The sequence below is a fragment of the Cupressus sempervirens genome, chromosome 11 (assembly GCF_028749045.1).
Source record: "Cupressus sempervirens isolate cs-2001-9-10 chromosome 11, ASM2874904v1, whole genome shotgun sequence".
Taxonomy (NCBI): Eukaryota; Viridiplantae; Streptophyta; class Pinopsida; order Cupressales; family Cupressaceae; genus Cupressus; species Cupressus sempervirens.
Genome location: NC_143128.1, coordinates 123,271,191 through 123,276,894, shown reverse-complemented (window position 1 = coordinate 123,276,894; position 5,704 = coordinate 123,271,191).

Sequence of the window (5,704 nt, the reverse complement as noted above, 5' to 3'; positions counted from 1 at the left end):
AGTGACAAAGCTGGATTACCCTAGACAAAGCTCTATCAAAGGGATAACCTTGGTGAGATTGATGGATTTGGAAGATTTTAGGAGTGGCAAACTTTTGGCAAAAGTGACAACAATTTTGAAGGCTTGGATGTGAGGTGTTGATTGCTGGCTAGATGGTTTGATTCTAAATGAGATGGATGAGCTAATAATGCTTAAGGGGATAACCTAATATGGATGGCTTTTCTACAAAGATGACTCTAAAGTGAAGCTAATCCAAGAAGATGGGGAGAAACAAGGGTGTCTAATCATAGAAATCATGCCTAGTTGGTAAGGCATAAGCAGGATTAACTCCTGGATGTTGGCTAAATTTGATGGTGCGCTCTAACCAAGCCTCTTGAAGTGCTTCATCGGTAGCTTTGTCCTCTGCTTTGTGGAGTTTGGCAATTCGTGGGCTTGGTGTTATTTCTTTTCTCTTGGCTGAAAGTTCTTGGTATGCTAGAGATGGTTTGAGTTTAACGTTGTGGAACTTCTGTTTGGGTTTGGGTTGCTCTGACATCAATGTCTAAATCTGCTTGGCTTTGAGAGATCTTGGTTGTTTTGCTTCAACTCGTTCAACTTCTGGAATAGGCAGTGACTACACTAAGTATGCCCTAAGCTAGGATTGACCAAGTTTGGCAAACATTCATTCAAAAAATAAAAGATCAAGCAATAGATAGAAATAACCAGATAGAAGTTTTTGATTCTCAGAAAGTGATACTTGCGCCAAGGAGTGTGTATGTTCTACAAATGTTTCGATCAGTCACCTCAAAAACATTAACATCCTAGATGGTTGTCTACAAGGTTGACAGTTGGTTTAGCTAAGGAGTCTTTGATATACCCAAGGTACATGAGCCCAAATCTGTAGATGAGACCAAAAAGATGTCACACAGCCGAGAGGAGCGGTAACCCACTTCTACTCTTTCACTTCTCAAGGGTATAAAGTTCCTTGAGGCTTAGGCCGAGTGACAAAATCTTGATCCCAAGATAGGTGTCTTTCGATTCACCTCCCAATTCTTATACTTTGCCAGAACGCTGGAGTTGAGGTCGTCCAAGGGGTGATGAAATCCCCAAGTAGGCCTCCTAAAAAGAAACAAGGTTTTGGATCCTAATCTTATGCACCCAAGATGGCCTCGAAAGACGACAAGGGTAGAGAAGACTTGGATGACCTTGGGCTAAAAAACATGCTTGTTCTTTTACCAACTGACTCTTATGTGTGCTAATCTAGACTTTGCAAGAACTCATGTTTAAGAGACAATTTTCAATTCCAACTAGAAGCACCAACAAAAGTAAATCGATCGAAGAATGCAAACAATAAGAAGAGTTAGGGTCAACAAAAGCAAACTCGCGCGCCCAGAGGCCCTCCACGTCAAGTATCGATTAATTTTCTTTAAGGCATTCAAGATTGAGTGTGAGTTTGTTTTAAGCCCAAAACAAAGGTGTGTGAGATTCGATTTCAAGCGCGCGCCCGGAGGCTCTCCACGTCAATTGTTGTTCAATTTTAGTGCCCAAACTTGAAGTGTGATCAATTTAATCTAGAGTTTTGATCATTTAAGAATTTTGATAAAGTTAAAGCAAACATTCAAAGACCAAGTGAGTGAGTTAGATTGTGGAACATTTAACACATTTTTCAAGTAGACCCATCCCCATAAATGGCGCTGAGATTGCAACCAATGGTTAATATTTGATGGGTGATTAGAAAAGAGGTGAGTCCAAGGAACTACTCAAATTGATTTTTGCAAATTTTTATTTTAACTTAACAAGGTTTCTTAAATGTCCAAAAATCAAACTTTACCTAGATTGCATGTGGAAAAGAGATTTATTTTGTTCAATTTTTAGAAGCTCCAAATGAAGTGTTTGATATTGCAATGGTTAATTGATTCTTAGAATTCAAGATTGGATTTGTTGTTTTAATCATGCATTCAAGGAAAAATTGATTTTAATCCATGACATTCAAGAGTGATTTTAGCAACATGCATTCAAAGAAAAGTGGTTAAACATTCAAGTGTTTTCTTTTGAGCATTCAAGATTGAGATTTTGTGTGTTGTTTTAAGAACTTTGAAGTTCTTTGTTTTAAATTTAGATCATTCAAGATTGTTTTGGACTCAAAAGTGAAAATGACTCTTTGGACTTTGGTTTTCATTCAAGATTTTGTGTTCTAGTTTGCATATTTTAAGCCCAAAAATGATATTCCTAGATTGTTTTGATGCATGAAAATCCTAAGAAACATTCAAGATTTTGCAATAAGACATTTGTTTGGAACAAATAACAAAGCTTTTAGGAAAATTTTTGGCAACCATTTAGGACTCTTAGTTTTCATGAGATTTTTTAAAAGAACTTTAGTGTGCACTTAGTGTTGATTTTGAACTTTTTGAAATGGAAACTTGAAGTTCTTTTTAAATTCTCAAAAATGAAGTGTTCCTAATTTTGCATGAATGCATCTAAAACCTTGATGTTGCAAGGATGCAAATGATTAGATTGGTTTAGTTTCACTTGTTAAAAGATTTTTTCTTTCTTGCAAATTTTTAATTTTCCAATGGATTTAAGTATGATTTGGGGGTTCATTTTAAGCACTAAAAAGAAGTGTGTATGATTTTGCTTCTTTAAAAAAAAATGGCCAAGATCTCCCACCAGAAGAAGAAGAAGAAGTAGATGGAATAAGAAGAATATAGACAAGAAGAGGAAGAAGAATTTCAAGTTCTTTGTCCACCTATAAGCTTGAAAAATCTGCAAACACTATGAGATAGATTATGAGTTCCTTTGTCTTCTTCATACTCATGTGGACCTACAAAACCAATTTATACAATCCTACCAATCACAAAAATAAGAAAAATTAGCTAAAATCAGCAAATAACATACAAAACTTGACTAAAAAAGCTAATGAAGATGACCCATGCGGGGTCCCACTGGGCGTGCCAAAATGTATATGAGCAATGTTACTATGCTAATAGAAACCAAATTTAAATAAAGCTTTTACAAACTAAACAAAATTCATAAACTTCAAGATAGACTAAGATTAATTCTCAATTGAGAATATGAGCCATTAATGGACTCTCTCAATGAGAAGCTCTCTTTTTGAGTGGCTTTGTCTAAATAGATAGGATGTATGCTCAAGCTTATGCTTCAAAAAGGGCTTCAAATGGAGTTGGAATTTGGGTGTGAATGTATGGTTTTGATGTAAAATGGCTTCTCAAAATGGCATTATGACTTTACTTCATGGATTGTGTTATTTTGCAAAGGGGAAAGATCCAATTTATAGGCAAGAGGCTTGAGAGATTGAGGGCTAAGATGCAAGGGTGGGAAAAAGCTTATGGAGGGCTCAGATTGCATGAGAGGAGAGCACATGGATTGTGCTTCCTTATAGCCAATCAAGGAGTGACACATGTCACATGGTGAGAGGATGGAGGAAAGGGGAAGGATGAGTCAACAAAGGAGGCTCAAGGGATAAAATCTTCATAAAGACCCTCATAATGACTTGTAAGAGCAATAAAAGGGCTTGTAAGAGTCATTTATGACCTAGTGGACTTCATAAAGTTTTATGGTTGAGATATTTTGAGGGTGATGAGAGCAATTTTGACTTGGACTTGATTAGGAAGGTTTTAATCTTGTTTAGGCTTGTGCAAATGATTAGAAGATGGATTAGGATGGTTTAGGATTAGCTTAGGGATAGGCAAGTGGATGGCATTTAATGAGGGTGGGTGAAGGAGGAGATATTTGTTAACTTTGGCTTGGGTTAGGAAGTTTTAACTCATGTTTAGGGAATGTGACAAGGTTAGGAGGGGATTAGGATTAGGTTTAAAGACATCTTCTAGAAGAGTCTAGATTTTAGATGAGGATAAAGACTTTCTAGAATAGTCTAGAATTTCCTAGGATGAGGATGAAGACTTTCTAGAAGAGTCTAGAAATTCTTAGGATGAGGATAAATTAGAATTTTAGGAAATAAATAAAGTTTTATTTATTTCAAGGGTTTGGGTTGAGGAGATATTTATTAAAACTTTTTTAATAAACATGAGGATTAATATTTAATCTTAATTAAATATTTTGAGTTGGGATTAGGGGTAGGAAATGATGAGATTAGCCTTTAATTGAAATTAAAGAAGGATTAGAAGATTTTGGAAGAGGTTATTGGTCATAAGGAAATTGGCCAAGTTTTGGGCAAAAAATAATTTTTTTATTTATTTTAGGATTTTTGGTCAATTTATTAATTAAATAATTAATAAATAAGGAAATAATGTTTAAATAAGATTTAAACATTTTTGAGAGGGATTCCTTAATTAAATATTTTTAATTAAGATAAAGGGATTTAATGGCATGAAAATTAATTAATTAATTAAATAATTAATTAATTAATAAATGATGATGTCATCAGGACTTTTTTAGAAAATAAAAATACTTTATTTTCTAAAGGTTTTTAGGTGTCTACAATTACTTCAATTTATTTTTCTTCTTTTACATACATTTTATGTTTTAATTTCAAGGTTGATTCCTTAACCTAAGGCTTGACCAAAGAAAGCCCTCATCCACCCAAAAAAAAATTAAAAAATTAATGTGTACAGGTGTAGGTAAGCGAGTTTGTGGTTACAAATATTGAAATAACTCCCCAAGGGCTTTTAGAAAAAGTTGGGTCAACCTAGTTACAGTGCCTTGGGAACACAGTTACTTTGTGGAAGAACATCTAGACATTTTTCCTATAGGTTGACCTATTCTAGGAGCTTTAGTAGGAAAAACTATTTCTAAGTCTTTTTATTTTATTCAAAGATACACAAAAATAATTTTAAAATTGGGCCTAGATCTACACTTTTCATAGCAAAAAGACACTTTCCCCTACATATTTTAAGGTGAGTACTCTATCATTCATTTTGATTTTTTCAATTTTAACATACTTGCACATCTTAATTGGGTTGATTGCACTCATTTCACATTTAGATCTACATTGTATATCACACTTAATCAATTAGTTCAATTGTATAATAACATTCACATTTCACACATGGGACAAAGATCCTTTCCTTGCATTGTGTTCCTTTTCGCAATTTGAATCAATATTGACATCCATTCCTCTATTGGGGTCTTGCTAATCTAATTCAAATTGAAAAATGGATTATGCATGGAAATTATCCTTCTCCCCATATACATATTAATATTTTCGCATGAAAAGTGGAGACCTAGATCCTATTTTACTCTCATCTTTTTTTCACCAAAATACTTTGGTGAACCCGATGAGCCCCCCTCTACTTGTGGATTTTCAAGTTAGATCCTTTGATCTCTCTTAGTTTGCATCAGTTTCACCGAAACATTTTTTTGAACCCAACTTCTTACCCCATTCTTATTGGAGTTATATTTTGTTATCTTGTGGAGATAGATTACTTTGTCTCTTCTTTCTTCATCTAGATATGCCCTTCTTTGCATTAGTAGGATTTAGATCTTCTTAGCTAGATATCTTTTCTTATGAATTTTCCAACATTATGTACTTTTCATGCTTTATTATTCAAATATTTATTGGATCTTCCATACATTTAAATGAAATAATGATTAGTTGGGTTTACTCTATATTTACTTATCTTTTTCTCATGTTGCACAAATTCAAAGAAATCTCCAAACATCATTCCCCTATCTTTGACATAAAGCATTACCCTCCTACCAACTTAGATTTACCATATGATCTTCCTCAAGTTATGGAGATGAGTGG